Genomic DNA, 19665 nt, shown 5'->3' on the forward strand with positions numbered 1-19665 from the left:
TATAGCAGGGTTAACTGTCCACTTCAATGCTGTTAAGCAATTTGTACAAAAAATGCTTTCTTGTGGAAATATCTCACCATGTCTGAAAGTGACGTGGAGAGAAAATCTTTATCTTTATCATAGCAATATCCTGCTGATTTTAATTGGTGATGATTTTGGAAAAGAAATGCAACATTTAGCCTCAGTACATGAAGCAGATTTTGCAAATGTACAGTTAAAGCCATTAGGTCTGTTGAACTTGTTAAGAAAGTACAGACTTGGTGACCTGTTTCCAAATGTGTGTGATAGCTTAAGAGTACAGTACTATTAACAATTCCAGCAACAGTAGCTTCTGAAGAGAGGCCACTCAGCAAAGTTAAGTGAATTAATAATTATTTAAGGTCTACAATGTCTCAGAAACGCCTTGTGAATTTGGCCAGGCTAAGTATTGAATCAAACATTGCCATAACAATTAATTTTCATGCTGTGATTTGAAATTTTTCACAAAAGTCCAGAAAAGCTATTTTTAAAAAGCATATAGTAAGTTTATCTTCCTTTCTTTACTAACACTAATGTCTTCTGGTGACCTGATTTGCATTGCAATATAAAGGGATGTTTCAATGTGAAGTATTTTGCCTTATCTGTATTGTAGCATAATCAAAGATGTTCCAATCAAATGTGCTTTCTTATCTCTGATCCTCTTTTATTTTATTTGTATTTATCATGGAGGGAGTATAAGAGCATAAGGCCTTACATGCAGAATAATAACAGAGTGCTCCACTCAGCCTATCTCTTGTCTTCCATACCCTTTTTGACCTTACAGTATAACCAATGGTAAGGGGACCAAAAGAGACATAGTGTTTCTTGATAAAATCCCTCTCATAGGCCCTGGTAGAGCATGCAGAAGGTCCCAAGATCAATCCCTGACATCTCCAGGTAGGGCTGGGAGAGACTCCTGCCTGAAACCCTGGAAAACCACTATCAGTCAGTGTAGCCCAGCCAAGGAGAAACTGTGGCCTTCCAGAAGTTGTGGGACTCCCAACAACCCCAGCCAGCATTAGCAATTGGCAGGGATGATGGGAGTTATCATCTAACAGCATCTGAAGGGCCACTGCTTGCAAGCAAAAGCCCCTCTTCAGACCTTCCCTGCTCAACATGGGAAGGACAGAGACTGAGTCGGCAGAGCCAACATGCACAACAACTGTGCCTCCTACATGTGCTTGAATAGGGCTAGAGAAGACAATGGTTCTTATAGGGGACAATAAGAACCAAAGTAGTGTCCTGCTGAATGTGGCCAATGGCCCATCTAGGCCAGCATCCTGTTGTCAAGGTGCCCAGCCAGATGCCTATGGGAAGCCTGAAAGCACAAACCTGAGCACAATAGCATGCTCCCCACTTGTGAGTCCCAGCAACTGGCGCCTACAGTGGAGGCAGCACATTGTCTATCAATGGCTGCTTGGCACAATGGCTTTCCTACTTCTAATGTGGGGTCATGATGGAGAAAGTGTCCCTTCAGAAACCTCTGGCCCAGATCATCAAATAAGCTCAGGCCTACCTAACTTAAATGAAACCAATGCCTGTGACAGTCAACTCTGATTAAGCAAGTAAAGTACTGGCTCAATTCCCTTGGCAACTTACTATATTTTCACTCCAGAAGACCAAGGAGGCCCTATTTGTTTGATTTAGCCCTTTAGACATTCTCTGTTTTTGAAGCAAAATGCTTCCTTTTGCATTGAATAAAATGGAGTACTCTTTGTTATGTATTTAGACTCAGTTAACAAATAAAAATTCCAGCCAGGAAACTGCAATTAATATCACCATATGCCAAAACTGTTTCGTTCTCCTAACCAAAGAAAACTTATTTTTATTCTATTCAGGGATTAATCTGAGCCAAGGCTCAGCAATGGAACCTCTTTTTAATGCCAGCACTTGGCCCTTGAACATCTGAAGCAAAAACAAACCAGGGATGTGTAGAATGCTTTTCCTCATCACTGTTGGAGAGTAACCACAATAGCCTACATACCTAGAATTAGATATTTCCAGGCAGTCTCATCTCCCGGCATCTGTCCACTTCAAAAATTAAAACACTGACTGTCTGTTTCCATCCCCTGCCTGCCCTTTAATTAATAGCACTCTCTACACGGGAACTAGAAAAGAGTCAAATCCTTTCTGGAGGGTGACTGAGAAATTCAAGTTTGAGGAGAGAATTCTCCTCTTGAGAATTCCGTTGTGCACACAGTGCAGGAAAATGTATGAGCTGCTTCATCTTGGCTGTGTTGCCAAGGACCGATTTGGGAGCCATGCATTTTTCCACACAGTTGAGACTCAGACTCAGCAGTTTAGCAAGATGACTCTCTGGACTAAAGACATAAACCGATGCAAGGAGGCACCCTCTGCCCCCTCGGAACCAACCACAGACCATTCTAAACTTAATACACTGACTTGAAGAAGCATGCCAAGGAGAGAAATGGTGACACAGACACACGGCTGGGATTGTCAGAGGAATGCTGCCAACACCCCCTCAGCTGACCACTCTTAAAGGGAAAACACATGCGTCTTCCGTATGCCTGCCAGCACTCTGCTAACAGTCATTTATGGGCTTTGGCTCCTCCTGATCAGAGCAAAGTTAAAGAAATCTTACCTAACCAACAAGCTAAAAGGCGTACAGTATTCACAAGAGAATAAGATTTTCTTTTCTCTGCAAACAGCTTTCGGAACTGAATTTACAACCTTCAAACCATTCTGTGAATTCAAGTAAATTCCGTTTCTGTCAAGTCCTATTATAGCAGGGTGAGGCAAAATGCAGTAACTATATGTTTTTCTTCTAATGCAGATGTCTCTTAAGTTTAGCGTAAGAAAAGATGGTGCCCTACAACTAATAGTAGCACATTTCCCAAATCAATATTTGAGTTTTGGTGACATAAGAACAGCAGTGCCTTTTCTTTTATTGCCTTACAATGCTCACTTGGAATGCTTACTTACTTGCAAGTCAGTCCCACTGAATAAAGTGGGACTTACCTCTGAGTAAATATGCACAGGAGACTTAGAACTGTGAGTTGCTCCTCGCAAACAAGCACCAGCCTGAAAATAGTAAAAAGTAATACACCGGAGACATTTGCAATCCTTTCAGTCTTTCTTCCATAGCCCTGCCCTCTCCGTCAGAAAGGATATATGGGGAAAGTGGCAGTACATTTGGGGGGAGGGTTAAGCTGCAGCCAGGCTGCTTAATTGGCTCCAGGTGTCCAATGAGCCAAACCAAACCAAACCAAACCAGGAGGTTTCAGCAGCAGCTGGGCAAGAATGTGCCACAAATAAAAACGGGCTGTGGTTGTGTAGTAAAAGGAAATGGATGTCTATGACCAGTTTTTCCTAGGAGAAGAATAGGCTTGGAACAGCAGTGCCACGAGTATTACTTTCTTGCCGACAAACAGAATGAGATATAGCTCAGTAGGCACATAGCGACAGGGATGTCAACTTTTCGACAGACCAGTGTAGCAGCTTGTTGTGCATACTTCAGCTGTTGGCAACATTTAGGTTCACATGGTGAAATAAAGCTACAATTATATGGGAGGAGTAGGGAGCAGACCGTGTTGCTTTTTCTGATCAGTTGGCAATCATAAAAACTTATTTATTTATTTAAATATTTGCAAACTGCACTTTTGTAAAACTACAATAAGGCAATGCACAACATACAAAAGTTACAACAACAATAAAAGCATCAATAAAATATCAGAGCAGGGATGGACATCTATAAATATGGGTTGGTTAAAAAAATAATTTGCATTTCAAAGTCTCATCTGAATAACACTATTTTTAGGTGATATCTAAAAGAAGACAGGAATGATTCCTGCTGAACTTCTGCTGGCAAGGTCTTCCACAGGGCAAGTGTTAAATATGTAAGTTCAATACACATAAATTGTAATGTTTGTATGCATTGAAGTAAAAAAAAAAAGTTACCTGGAGAACTCAATGTCTTATCTTAGTCAGTCTTTGGAGTCAACAGCAGGAGAAGCTCAGCTCAGCGATGATGAACAAGCAAGATGATTGCATAGGATTGCTCTTTGGGGCCAGGGAGAGGAAAGTTTCTTAAACTGTATTTAGGACTAGAAAGACAAGCAATCTGTTACTTTGTATTTTTGCAATGTTTTATTTTGTAACTAGTTTAAGGCAGTTTTGCAGTAAAACCTTTTGGAATGCATTCTTGTGGTGGAGCTCATTCATTCCGCTTGCAGCAACTCAAACAGCAAGCCCTGCCACACTAAAGGCTCAGTCCCTAATAAAGGCTAACACCAAACCTCAGGGATGTGGGGGACCACAAAAGTGCCCCATCAGAGAATCTCAGTGACCAAGGTGAAGCAAAAAGGACCAGGCAATTCTCAAGGTGCTTCGAGACCAAGTTGTTTAAGGCTTTGTGAATTAATTCAATAACTTTGAGCTGAGTCCAGCAGCAAACTGGCAAAAATAGTTCTTAAAGTTGTTTAGCCTTTGAGTTTTTAAAGCTGGGATTGCCAGCTGATAAGAAGTTGAAAAAGGGGCGTGGAGCTTTTTAGTAAAGCTATGATATGCAGAAATCAACAAGCAATGATTTTTAAACTTTGGAGATAAACATTATCACTGGTTAGTTGCTTCAGATCCTATTGCTGTTAATCAACTGTTCCCCTCTCTCCAGTTCTTCAGTGCACGGTGTTAAGGAGGGACTTGTCTTTTTAAGAAGAGAATTACTGTACAATAAACATGTGACAAGACAATAACATATTTTGTGTTATCCAAATATCACTCAAAAATCACGTTACATAAAAATGAAGTAAGAAAGCCTTGTCAATTTTACCTCTAATGTTTTGAAAGTACAAATGAAATGGACAAAGGCCTCAACCGCACAGAAGTTTAATGTCGATTTGAAACCGCATTTGATTTTTGGATGTTGCCCACATGATGTTTTCCCCAGCCAACTGGTACACTTTAGTTTTTCAACAATATATTTGAATTTTCCCTATCTGGAAAAAAATCTGAACAGGAGAAGTAAGTCCCAAATAAAATCACTTGGTACCCAACTGCAGACACGCAGGAGTGCTTTGTCTAGATGGGTTCTGGTGATTTCCATTATGTTTCTGTCAGCTAAAAAAAATCTTGCTTTTTCTTTTTAAAGAAGTTTGCAGCCTTCTAACCTGTTTCTGGCCCATTAGAGTGTTGTTTTAAACTAGCCTCCTGTGAGGAACTTGTTGTAGGCTTTCTGAAAGGCCATATAAATTATGTTGTTCAGTTCCCCTTTTGTTGACCACTTTGGTCATATTTTTCATTTGTAACAGAAGAATTAATTTCCCTTTACAGAACCTTTGCCAGTTTTCTGCCGTCTCTTCCTAGACATGCCCGAACCTTATTTTCCACCCTCCCCTCAACTATCTATTGTGTAACATAAAATGCCATACACAAAGGTGTCGTTTTTGACTAGGAATAACTTGTTCCTGCTCTAGGGCTTATGTGAAAATTGGCCAGGGTGGCCAGGGGTGGAGTGAGGGGCGAGGATAAGCAGGCTGCACTTTTAGCATCTCTGGCACCAACTGGTTAAATTTAAAGTAGACTGGGATCTTTGTTAAGCTTTCTCCACTCAAGCAATTACAGTCATGGAGAGAGCAGGTTCACACTTGCCGCCTTGCCCCCCACTGTTGCATCCTGATTCCCTCACACAGAAGCTCCCCATGCAATTTATAGTGCTGCATGACCCAGTTGCCTTCTAAATCCGGCCCGTGGATGGTCCGGGAATCAGCGTGTTTTTACATGAGTAGAATGTGTGCTTTTATTTAAAATGCATCTATGGGTTATTTGTGGGGCCTGCCTGGTGTTTTTACATGAGTAGAATGTGTGCTTTTATTTAAAATGCATCTCTGGGTTATTTGTGGGGCATAGGAATTCGTTCATCCCCCCCCAAAAAAAAATAGTCCGGCCCCCCACAAGGTCTGAGGGACAGTGGACTGAAAAAGTTTGCTGACCCCTGGCCTATAGGCATGCAGCAGGCTTGCTGATTCTGTCCTTCCAATGTATAGATGGTGGCAGGGAAGTGAGTGAGGATTGACAGAAGGGCCAGTGCCAGGAAATGCAGGTGGCCATTCTTCTTAACCTCACACCAACATGTAACTCAGTGTTTGGGGATTTTTCCTTTTTGTACAATCTTGTACAATGGGACTTTGGGACATTTTTTCGTCATTGTACAGTCTTGTGTGATAAATAAGGATGGGGGAGAAATATGATTCAGTTCACATTTAATGGGAAACCAGGTTAACATGCACTTTCTGAAACAATACACCAACCAAAGCACAGCCATTCTTCTAAATTTACGCTTCTCTGAATTTTGCAGTGCAGTTCTCTCACCAAGTAAGTCATGCAATGTGTTATAAAATGCTTATACTAGGGCAAAGTGTGCATATCAATGCATATTTTAGTGATCATAGTTGAATGATGTATTTGGGAAACTATATTCAGGGAAACTGCTTTGCAAAAATGTGAATATCTGGCAAAATTGCATTAAAAACGTGTACACACACACACACACATATGGAGAAATTCATGGATGAATTTTCATGAGGGCTTTTTTTATTTTAAAGAAGTTGCAAACTGATGTGGTAATATGGAGAACTGAACTTGAAGATGAGAAAAATGAGAAACTGAGAGAAACCAAAATTGACAGATTTCCCCATCCCTAGTGATAAATTAGACTAAAAGCAATATAAGCCCGAGATGCTATAACTATATTATAGCTATTGAAATAAGGTAGATGAACTCTCTGTTTCTAGAGGGAAATGCTTCTAATTTCCATTCATTTATCCTCAGGTTTCTGCAAGAGACCGTGTATGTCATAGTTCCTGTAAGTTAGCCTTTGGGTAGTTGAACCCGTCATAGGGTTGTCAGTAAAATCACAGGCTGTGACAACTGCTTTGGCCTTCGTAACACAGTACCATCCACCCATATTAGACTCTGAACCAGTGAATGTATCTCTATAGAGGAGCCTGTGCAGTGTCGTGGTCTGTATGTCAGCATAGGGCTGAGGAGACCCAAGTTCAAATGCCCACTTAACTGTTCAGTTCACTGAATGACCTTGTGCCAGTAACAGCCTAGGGTGGTCATTTATGCATTGCCAAGGAAAGATGAAGTGCATCGTCGAAAAAGAGAACAAAAGAGGGTGCAGATTTGCATAAAATTTACATGTGTTAATTTATGGTGTAGAGGTGCAAATTTAGACAGAATTGCTCTAATTTTAATAGAAATACATCTCACCATCATGAATAAGACAGTGACCAGGTGATCCATGTCTGTGGACTGTTGAGCAACTTCATGGATGCTGCTCTCTCCCCCTTCCTCTGGTTCTTTATCTTTAAACTGGATGTGGACCAGGCAGCCTTTTCTGAAAGAAGATTCATTGAATAAAACATTGTCCGCACAATTTCTTCAAAGAGAGGAGAGCCCCCTGTAAAGTAAGATGCATAGCCACCCTGTAACAGCCTAATGTAAATCATATGGGCTTCCTCACATTGTTGTGAATATGAAATGCTTGTTTATCACAAAGCAATTGGTTGGTTTCTCATAAAACAATTGGGAAGAATAGTGCCTACAATTTGTTACTAGCCACCTGAGTGGTGCATGAGATCCCAGGAGTCTTGGCCCTCAACCAGGGTCTGTGTGTCTCTGGGAAGAAATGAGGCATGGCAGAATCTGTAGTGTCTTTGAAAGATGGTTTATTAACACATATGTATAACCTGGGTGTAGATGAAGGGAGTGCAGAGTTTGCAGCTTGTCCTTTCCTGCCACCCAGCTTTGCATTTAGACCCACCTGACATGTTATCACTTTGTTTCTGCTTCTCGCCTTCACGGCAGCCCATGGAATTCTGCCTCACTCCTTCCCAACAAACCTTTAGCTTTCAAAAAGGACAAAATTTCCTGCGACATCACCTCCATCATCTTGGCAACCTGGCAATTCTCCTGCCTCTGTCCACTCCTGGGGGAAATAAGTGACTGGGAGTGGCCACCGGGACCATATAACACCGGTACTGAGAGATCTGCATTGGCTCCCAGTACGTTTTATAGCACAATTCAAAGTGTTGGTGCTTACCTTTAAAGCCCTAAAAGGCCTCAGTCCTGTATACCTGAAGGAGCCCCATCATTCAGCCCCAAGGGCCTTCTGGCGGTTCCCTCACTGCGAGAAGTGAGGTTACAGGGAACCAGGCAGAGGGCCTTCTCGGTAGTGGCGCCTGCCCTGTGGAATGCCCTCCCATCAGATGTCAAGGAATGAAGCAACTATCCTACAGGTACTTGTAAAAGACGTCTGAAGGCAGCCATGTTTAGGGAAGTTTTTTATGTTTAATGCTGTATTGTGTTTTTAATATTTGATTGGGAGCCTCCCAGAGTGGCTGGGGAAACCCAGCCAGATGGGTGGGGTATAAATAATAAATTCTTCTTCTTCTTCTTTTGTATTGCCAATGGCCCCTAATGGCTTGGTACTTGGTTTGCTGTTGTTCCTTAAAGCTCTGCACATAGCTCATCCTGCCATGCTAGTTTGCATAAGCTAACCCATTAATTCCGTGTTTGGCACAGTTCTGCAGCTTGTAGTTCCCCTTCATATCCCAAATATTATCTAAATACTACAGTTTATTTATTTTCTAATATTTACTAACAGACTCTGGTACCCCAGCTATAATAATATTTTACCTCATATTTACCTCATTTTACCTCTCAGCTTCTATAAGGGGCAGAGACTTGGTTTTCAAATGAATGAATGAATGGTTAAAATCCAGGCCAGGAAACAGCATGGCTAAAATCTGGGTAAAACCTGGTCAACCTAGCAAAATGGCAACTCATCTGCTTATATTTGCCTTTTAAAGAAATTACATGTAGCAGGCTTCATCTGAAACAGCATGAGACAAAATGGGGAATGTGGCATTTAAGGTTAGGGTGGGCAGGTAAAAAAAGAGAACAGTGTTCCTGCACCTTTGATAGTTGTGTATTACAGGAATCTTAGCAGCTGTAGGTTGCATTGCAAGCTACATCTGCAGAAATTTCTTCTTCCTCATGACTACTACAGATGCAGGAATCCTATCTTCTTCTTCACCTGCTCACCATACTTAACGTTTTCTTGTCACCTGCACATTTTATAATACTGTACATATATTATTATTAATTTTTATTATTATTATAGGCTGAATCCAACACTACATGCAAGGAGTTACTATTGTGCAGCAGGTCTTCTCCTTCTTCTCTTCTCTGCATGTACCCTCAGATCTGCTCAGCAGGGTTGTCCAACCCCTTGCAACAGTTTTTGAGGGTACATAGGGAGCTGCAGGAAAGAAGAGGGGACATTCTATTCCACAAGCAGAAGTCTTGCCGCACTAGCAGAACAGCAGTGTTGGATCTGACCCTTTGTAAAAATCTGCTGTCTTGTTGCTGCTTTAGTAAATTAAAAAAAGCCTTTAATTTATTAATCTAACCAATTAATTGATTAAACATTGCAGCCTTCCATCCTACATATGATATGAGCAAATTTTAATACTGGCTTATTTTGCATTACAACTGTTTTTCCAGGTTCAAGGGCCTTGAATTAATTCGCAAAGCCGTGAACAACTTAGGTCCAGGATACCTTAGGGACTGTCTAAATCCCAGCGCAATCACTGAGATCATCTGAAGGAATGTTGCTGGTCACCCCCTGAAATGGTGAGGTTCATTTGACATCAACATGAAACAGAGCCTTTGGTGTGACCTGTTGAGTCCTGTGGAATGAAATGCTAATTCAGAGATTTTCAGAGCAATTCCGCAGGCCTTAAGCACCAAGCTTATGCAGACAATTAAGAAAATAGATAGATAGATAGATAGATAGATAGATAGATAGATAGATAGATAGATAGATAGATACTTTATTGTCATTGTACATAGTACAATGAAATTGAATGCCATCCCACATTTACAGCCACATATACGCATTTATACATTTACAGCCACACATACACATACATACCATCCATCACGACTCCCCAAGATCATATCATTTGGTTACAGCATTTAAAATAGTTATAGCTCTTGGATAAAAACTGTTTTTTAGACTATTCGTTCTTGATTTAATTGTTCTATATCTCTTGCCCAAGGGCAACCGTGCAAACAGACTATATCCAGGATGAGACGAATCCTGTAAAATGTTGTTTGCTTTTTTGAGACAACGGGAGCTATATAGTTCGTCCAAAGATGGGAGAGGATATATTTCCATAATTGTTAAATGGTTGTCTTCAATTTAAACATTGTATGCGTTATAGATATAGATATCACTGTAAATTGCTTTGATATTTTTTATGATATAGCGGCATATAAACATTTTAATAAATAGATTCTGTATCTGGCTTTTCTTTGGGCAGAATTTGCCAAGAGTTGCTTTGGTAAAAAATTGTGTGTGTGTACACTAAAATAATTGAGTTCTGAGTCCATTGACCAACTGAGTCCATGAGTTACTGGGGTAGTAACAAATAATGACAATACTACCACTACTACTACTACACATATAGAACAATGGTCCCTGTAGAAATCGGTTATGGAAACCTGGGTTTAAATACAGTCAGTGATTAATAATTACCTTTCATGGAAGTTCAGAAAGGTATACTTTCTAGGCTTGTTTTAATTTTTTTTAAAACTAATCTCTATTTACTGTGGCAGAACACTTCACTCAGATATGCTGTGTACTGCACACCATTAATTCCCATCTTACTCTTCCATGGGTCTACAGTTTTTCAAGGAAGCTGTGACATTGTCCTATGGTGTCTTTGATGGTTTCTACCACCAGAAGTCCTAAAGGAGGTTTCAAATGGTGGAAATGAAACTGGTGTGCTGTAAACAAGTACCAACAGTGTCAGCATTCATTTATTACAGAAATCTGTGGGGAATTGAAGGGAAAATAATGTTACACAAAGCAGAAGTCCTCCTGGTAAAATTTCTCCTGGACCACACAGAGTTGTGTCCCCACCCCCCAAGTCTGCCTTAGGATCTAGAAGTAATATACTGGTAACAACTTCATATCCCTCAATGAATCCAATTAGTCTTAAGTTGCCCTTGTTGGATTGAAAGTGACAATATTTGCACCTAGTGGCAGAATGAACTCTGAAAACATGTAGTTCAGTTAAACAAATTCAGTACAGTATGAGGTTGCTAATACCGGTAATACAATGTGCAGGGCTGGTTTCATGCTTGATGGGGAAAGCATTCTTGGGTGGGCTTCCTTGTACACCTGTGGGCCTCCCTAGTAGGCAGCAGTGCTGTGCCACCATTTTAGTTTCCTAGAATGACCCCAATGTGGCATCACTGTGGAAGATGAATGTGAACTTTGTGGGAGTCTCGGAGTCATGGGAGAGCATCATTTAAATTTCCACAATGCTTGAGAATGAGGCTACATTGGCAAGACACACATGTAAAATTCTTCCTGTTTTTAATTTATATTTGTTTTTAACTTTTTATGGTTTTATTTATTATTATTTTGTTTGGTTTTTTAAACAAAGAAACTAACAATATATTCTTGCCCAGAGGATCCTATTAACTACTAAAAGTCAGGAAGAGCTAGGTAAGATTTCCCCCCTCTTCAGTTGACTAGGTTGCCTACACATGAGTAGTTTTCAAGTGCTGGCTAAACTAGCTATATATCACATTGGTATATTAATTCTCAACCCCCTTACTAGTACACTGCAAGTGTTACATTTCTACACGTGAAGGGGAAGGAATATGCAATCATTATTTTGTATTGACTTCAGCAGGGTTAAGTACAGAACTTAAGGTAGTTCATGGCTTTAGGTCAGTGGCAGACCTTGGCATCTAATATTTCAGTGGTGCCCTATGCATTGCTAAAATCCAGTGCCCGTCCTGCTGCCTCTCACCTTCCACTGGATGTCATAGTTGTGGCACTCCCTGCAGCACCCCAGAAGCTTCATGCACTCCCCTAGATCCACCTTTGCTTTAGGTAAGCAACTCCACATATGCCTCAGTCCCATCCCCCATCCCCTTCTGCAATATAAATAATACTGGCTTACCTTGCAGGGTTGTCGTAAGGACTACATCTAAATAATGTTCACAAAGCACCCTGAACACTTGAAAGTACTGCACTGTACAAGATAATGATAGTGAAGACAAATATTCATTAGGGTTCTTCTTCTTTTTGCTTTTATTTTGCATATCTGTAACCAGCATGGGATGACACAAGAATATCAACTGGGTCACCGATGTTCTAATTGCAGTTCCCTTGCTGTGTTGCACTTACTGATCAGAAGCCTTGGTGTCCCATTATTTATGCAGTGGGGTATCAAAGTGGCATCTCCCAATGTGTTTCTCGCTTCAGAGTATACTTTCCAGTCTGGCTTAAACTTGATCCATCACCCCTTCTGATAGCTGTCTCTAATTAAACGGACAATCAAGGAGATAGAAGCTTCCTTATTCAGAATGGCCAAAATATGACATAGCTCTATATGCAGAACTACTTCGCACATGACTTTCACATCCAAAGATAATCTTGTGCAGGAAAGTATACTGTTACTCTGTGAAATGTCATGCAAATGTTTCTTTTTGCTATGAATATACAGGTAAGAGCCTCTGAACCTGTGAAACTGAAGTAAAACAAATTGTTCTGTCCTCCTTCACCTGTAGTGCTGCACAAGATCTTCTTTTCACAAAGATACTTGGCAAATATAATCTGAAAAATGGCTATTACAGGAAGGTAGCCTGCCTGCCTTGAATAGTGTGATGTGCATCATTATCATAATCTAGATTTGGACATTTCCAGGGCTCTGAGAGTGCATGGTGTGTGAGTTACTAGAGATGGACTCAGTCACCCCTGCCCCTTTTGTAAAGGAACATCTTATGTGCAATGCTTGTTCCATGTTTTGGGGGCCTTTGTGCGAGATCCCCTCAGCAGCCAGCTGCCTGAGTGCACCCACTTTCCCCTTCTTACCACTGTTGCCGATGTCCACTTGCTTGCCCTGCTCTCTCTGTGCCCAAGAAGCCATATCAGAACAACACATGTAAAACTTAATGATAGCACTTTAAATGGCTTCCTCTTCACAGAGCTACAGTTTCCAGAGTGGTTTAACAATCAATCCCTCTTCCCAGTGAACTCTGAAAATTGTCACTCTGTGAGGGGAACAGGCCACTCTCAGCTCTGCTAGCAAACTACAATTCCCAGCATTCTTTGAGGGGAAACCATGACTGTTAAAGTGGAATAATGGTGCTTTAAATGTATGGTGCAGCTGAAAGGGGCATGGGTGGACAAGGTGTAGGGCAGGGGTCAGCAAACTTTTTCAGCAGGGGGTTGGTCCACTGTCCCTCAGACCTCATGGGGGGCCGGACTATATTTTGGAAAAAAAAAATGAACGAATTCCTATGCCCCACAAATAACCCAGAGATGCATTTTAAATAAAAGCACACATTCTACTCATGTAAAAACAGGTTGATTCCCAGACCGTCCGCGGGCCACATTTAGAAGGCGATTGGGCCACATCCGGCCCAGGGCCTTAGTTCGGGGACCCCTAGTGTAGGGCAATTACAGATCATTATCACTTTTCTCACTGTCTGTTAGAAAGGCAGATGGACATCTTTCAACAGCCTCCGGTTTTTACCATCCTCCTTTCTTCAACATGTTGGTTGACAATGCCCTGTCTACTAGGACTGATACCATTAAAACAAGAGCTCTTAAGTGTTTATAAACACACAACCAGTAGAACAAGGTAGCAAAGGCCTTCTGTTAGCATGGACTGTCCCATGGCACAAGTATCCTCTATGAATGAGGTGAGGAACTAGCACTTCAGGGGAAGAGGTTTGCCTTTCTTGGTCCTGATGTTTTACAAACAACATGAGGGAGCATTAAAAAATGAAGATTCCCCTGTTGTCTAGAATAACAGCCCACTGTTAACAAAAATTCACTGTGTAGTATACTATTATGCTATCTTTTTAAGACCAGATATGCAGAGCCAGACTGGAGAATGCCTTCCAAGTTCCTCTGTCTCAGGGAGGACTCTTTTAGTTCTAAGGGGAGAGTATGAAGAGGCAGCCATTTTGTATTGCATCCTAAATAAATTACAGTATCACAGCCAACAGTAGCAGTCAGAGAGGATGGGAGTTGAAACAAAATAAAAAATAAAAATAAATTCCCCTTCCAGTAGCACCTTAGAGACCATCTAGGATGGGAGTTGTCATCCAAAAGAGCCATCTTTGATGGTGTGCCCTCCATGCCAAATGACACTCGCTCTGCTGCATGTTTTAGACCTTGCAAGCCAAGGCCTAAACGCTAAAGGGCAGTTTCACACACCACAGTTTAAAATACATTATTGAGACTGTCTCCTGCTCATTTAAAAATGATACTATTATATTCCTCCAAGGGAATCAAGATGGCATGCAAAGATGGCATGCACACATGATTTCTTTCCCCAGCCTTTTATATTCACAACAAGAACAACAACTGCCCCATGCAGAAAACAAGGCTGTAAACAAACAACTGGCCCAAGACCACCCAAATAACTTTGGCTGAGCTGAGAAACTGAGGGCCTAAAAAGTATGAGGGCCAGTGTAAGGCTATATCCTTATTAGCTACCTGGGGCCTTGATCAACAATGCTGAATCTTACATTGGGCCTTCCTATGTATGGATGTGCTTGACAGAAAATGGAAAGGACAGGGCAGTAGTAAGTTCCTACATGCTGTGGAATTCAGGAAAATCATGTTTTTAAAAATGTGCACACATTAAAAAAATCTAAGGGCATGTCAGACCCTCCAAGTGACCCTATTTTTCAGGGACATCCCTGATTTAGAAAAGCTGTCCTGGTTTTTTATTTGATCCCGGAATGTCCCACTTTTCCTTAGGATGTCCCTATTTTCATTGGAGAAATGTTGGAGGGTATGGAGTTATCCAGCCCACAAGCCGTCTGAAGCAACCCTGCATAGGGAAGTTTTTGTAATGTTTAATGTTCTATTATGTTTTTATATGTGTTGGAAGATGCCCAGAGTGGCTGGGGCAACCTAGTAAGATGTGTGAAATAGTGAAATTATCATGGAATGGGACATCCCTATTTTCATCGGAGAAATGTTGGAGGGTATGGCATGTGCACTGCTCTTGTGCTACCTCTGATTATCAGCAATAGAGACTACTGTGCAGATAAAAGTGCTCATATTTGGACTGAAGCTTGCATAGGCTTACAGGGAAGGGGAAGTAAAAGGTTCCTCTGAGCCCAAGTTCTCAGTTTAAAGGATGGGGGGGGGATTGTCTATGGAAAAAAATGCACCTCCTCAATTGCACATCCTTTGAGACCAGCTCTTCTACTCTGGGAGATCTACAGCCTCCAACCATTGCTCCACTCCCAGATCCTCCCAGGTTGAGCAGAGGAGCAGCAGCAGCTGCCCCCAAGAGACCAGTCATAGGCATCTGCTCAAGCCAGATATTTTTTGGGAAACTAAGCACCCCAATCCAGCTAAGGATATCCTCCCAAATAAGCAGACTTCTGTATGTGCATCACTTGCTGCTGGATCAGAAGCCATAAATATGCATGAGATGCACCTGAGTACAGATGCTTTATCCACATTGTATTGACTTTAACATACAAATGCAACTAAACACAATTCAGTGGGGATTGAGTGTGTGCATGCGGGTATGCATCTGATTTCTACCTGTCGTTCCTGATCCAATTTTGGAATTGCATTGATTTACACCCGTGGTTCCTGATTTATACCTGTGGTTCTAGCAAGTGACACGTGCAGCATGAAAGCTTGTTTCTGCATGCAGATCTTTGCACAGAGGTAAGGAAGCCTGGGCAAAATGTGTGAGAAAATAAAAGGAAGATAAGTTTCCTCTTCTCTATCCTCCCCTGTCCTGAATGTTTGAGTGTATTGGACACTTTTCTATATTAAGAAATGTGCATGTTTATAGTTGTTGGTTTTTTTAAGACCGGCAAAAGTGAAATTCTACTAAACAGAAAGTTTTTAACGTGTCCACTTTTGTAAAAGGAATCAAAAGGAATCATCTATCCTATATGCAGGAGCAGATGGCTGCCAAGAATGCACCAGTACAATCTCTTATTTCAGAAACAATTCCCATTGAACTATCAGCAACAAAAAGTGTTTGCCCAGAAGCAAGTCCCACTGATTTTTTTTTTAAGTTTATTCTAAGAATGATGCAGGCATAGAAGTGCAACATCAGTATAAAATAAAAACTGCACCTCTGTGCAACACTTTAGTTTATCTCTCTGCCTCATTCCATTCTATCCTCATTTGTACATCCAATACTTTCTGCTTGGTTTTAGTACAGATTGGCCTCTGCGTGGGGTTGTTGAACTGAGATGTACTCTGAGTGCTTCACTACACAAATAACTAGTACAATGCATTTTTTTCTAGAAGAAAATTGGTATATAAACATTTAAATTACTCAAATGCTATTGAAACCTATTTCTGAGGAATCCCTATAGGCCATGGGACTCATAGTATATTTATTCACTGCTATTTAACTAGAAGTGGCTGAAGCAGAAGTGATAGTAAGCAGCCTAAGAGAATTCTGATGGCTATTTAGAGGGCTTAAGCATGTTGGGCTTGCTTGTGCTTAGGTACCAGAAGAGCTATGATGCCACAAATCACACCACTATCTCCCCTACCAGTTCTATGATAACCTTAGTAGAGACACCACATGGGGAAAGGGGTGGTGAAACTTGTTTCCTCAAAGTTATCCAGAAAACCTGGATAAATTTTGTTATCTTTATCCTTTCAAATAATCTTTCTCCATTGCAATCCCACTATGCAATGGTTGTAAAAAACTAAATAAATAAACAAATTCCTTTTTACTCTTTTTGATTTAACACACTTGTTCACCATTCAGAGTACATATTGTTTCAATATTGTGTGCAAAAGATGTTCAGGTGGATATCTGAACTGTGTTAGGGGTGTTTCACATAAGTTCTACTATATGCATTAATCCCCAAGCCATGCATTCACAATGTGTGAACGGATTCTTCATCAATACAGTAGCAATTTCTGTAATTATAACAGCTGGAGGAAAGTGTTATGACAATTGTATTCTTATTTTTATTTATGGAATTTGTATACCGCCCTGCATCTGAAGGTCACAGTGCAGTTCACAACATAAAATTACAAAACGAGAAAACAAAATATATAATGAAACAAAAACAAAGCAATTAGCCAAAGGCTTGGTTATCGACAACCACAGGAATTGTTCAAATGCTGTGCAAGCAAATGCACCATACATATAGGGATCTACATGAGAACCAACTGCTACATTGGAGCTATAGGTCAATCCCAGTAGGATTGTCTATATAGTGTGACACGATGATAAATTACATGAAGTACTAGCTAAATGTCTATTTGTTATGATAGGTAGTATGTGGATAAAGAAGGTGAATACTATAACAACTTGGGGGCAACAGACAGGGTCTTACAGAAGGTGCAGAGACAACCTTATACTGTCCTGTAGGATTCCAGGCAGCGAAAGCTAAGCCCCCACAAGGTCTATTGTTGTTGTTTGGGGCCCTTAAACAAACGTGTACCATGTAGAGTATTAACTAATATGGACCCACTCACTTATATGTGAGAGTGCAAAGGGGGAACAATTAGGGATACTATTAGGATGGCTAAGACTAATTACTGCCTCTGGTGATGCCAGCAATTGAGGACTGGACCATCTTCTATATTCATGCCCTCATTCTGTTTCTTTGTAACACTGGAATTTCCATGGAATACTGAGCTTTTGCATCCTTGTGGGTATGTAGAAAGTATTTGTGTACGTTGTAAGTTTATGTTTCAGAAATATTTGCTTCTGTTACACTTGAAGAGCATACAAACTTCCAAGTACCTGTTCATGCTTAATTTAACTGAACTTGGGTTTCCTTCATAAAAAATGAACTTCCCACACCGGTGGCATTTCTGTGTAAGAATTAAAAGCAGGTAATCTGCTTATGGAGGGTTATGTTTGATGATAGCACTCACACAGTAGAAACAAGAATTGGCTTGGACCTCCCAGTGAATGTATACACTATGTACATTTGGTGCTAGACATGTGAAATAATCAATTTTTGGCCTGTCTGAAGCAGTCCTTAACATGGACTGCTGATGTATATCTGTCATACTCTCATTGTTCTCCCTTTAAACTAAAACAAGTGTTTCATGGCCAGCAATAATAAATATAAAATACTAAAATGATGAGTAATATTGCCAATAGCAAGAAAACAAAAAAGAGGAACACATAGCGTAATAATACATTCAAAATAGTTATTTTTCTTCATGTTACATCTTCTACTAAGTTCAAAGATTTTGTTCTTCTTCTGGCACAAAGCAAAAGCTCTGTGAAGCAACTGTGCTTCAAATCATTTCACTCCAATTGTACTAACAGGTTTTAAGAGTTTAAATCGCGAGCCACCTCTGAGTAAACCTTTATCCAAATGACTGCCAGTCACACACAAAAAGAGCACTTCTCTTTCACGGAGTACCTTTTGTGCTTTTGAACCCCAGTCTCTTTTCTCTCACTTTCTTTCTCTCTCCCCCCCCCTTCATGTTTATCTTTGAAGAAAGATGTGTGCTTTTGTGCAGTAATGAAAGCAGGTATCAGTTAATGACAACGGCAACCCTGGCTTCATAATGTACCTTGGAAATGCTTATAGATAAAGCTTCCCATACCTGCATTTATGTAGGAATAAAGTACAAATGCATAAGTCAGGATGACTGTGAGCCCTGTAGGGGCATCATGTAGCAGTTAAAACCAACTATTAGGGGTGACCTAGTCTTGCTTCCCCCCTTCCCCCTCCCATTCCCCAGATCAAGGAGTTATGATTTTCATGCTGATCCTCTCCCCTGCCCCTCAAAACCGGTTTTAAACTGTCCTAAAGTGTTCCACATTTGGATAGCACACTGTCCATAATTCAAGTCAGCTACTCACCGCTTTATTTATTTATTTATTTATTTAAAAAAATCATTTCACCCTCTAGTTTAATCAACACGGGGGGCGGCGGGGCGGGGGAAGTTCCCAAATGATATACATTATTTATTTTTTAATGCCATTACTAAGGTCATCTCAACCTACCCATAAAAAAACCACTCTCAATCGCGCCAACTTGACCTTTAGTATTAATTTTAAGAACACCCTGTTTTAACAATCAACGCGGCTAATGTGGAGAACTCCAAACTTCCCCTGCCCACCCCCCCTGTCTCTGAGAGGAAAATGGGGCTGCATCCTGCTGGGGCTGCCCTCTTTGCCTGCCTTTGTCCCCCCTTGAACCTCGCTACGAGGAGCGCTCTCGATTCGGTGTGTGCGTAAAGTACAGCCTAGGAGCCTGGGGGCACCTTCCTCTTTGCTCTGCCTTGTGTGCGTGTGTGTGTGTGTCTCGTCTCCTCTCTCTGCCTCTCTGCCTCTCTCTCCTTCTCCAGCCTGTGTGTGAGCTGTGAGCACTGCTGCCGCCGCCGCTGCCCTTTGATCCCTGCATTAGTGTTAGTTAGGGGCTTGGAGACACACAGGGAGCAGCCATAGACACCGCCGCACCAGCCCTCATTATTGACACCGCATATGAGCACACACTCTCCCTCGCCCATTAGATCCATTTCTATTGAAGAATATTGCGACCGGGGACAAGCCAGGTGCACGACCGGGGGAGGGGAGGGGAGGGGGGAGAAGAAGAGAGAGAGAGAAAAGGTGGGGG

General features: G+C 41.1%; 1 long non-coding RNA gene across 1 annotated transcript in view; it reads right to left on the reverse strand.

The window, feature by feature from the left end:
* Positions 1–13058, reverse strand: part of LOC117052757 — a 38570-nt gene extending 25512 nt beyond the window's left edge. Inside the window, exon 1 of the long non-coding RNA XR_004427316.1 lies at positions 12938–13058. This is a non-coding gene — a long non-coding RNA (uncharacterized LOC117052757). The remainder of the gene's footprint in view (positions 1–12937) is intronic.
* Positions 13059–19665: the final 6607 nt, after the last annotated feature.

This window comes from Lacerta agilis, chromosome 9, assembly GCF_009819535.1.
Source record: "Lacerta agilis isolate rLacAgi1 chromosome 9, rLacAgi1.pri, whole genome shotgun sequence".
Lineage (NCBI taxonomy): Eukaryota > Metazoa > Chordata > Lepidosauria > Squamata > Lacertidae > Lacerta > Lacerta agilis.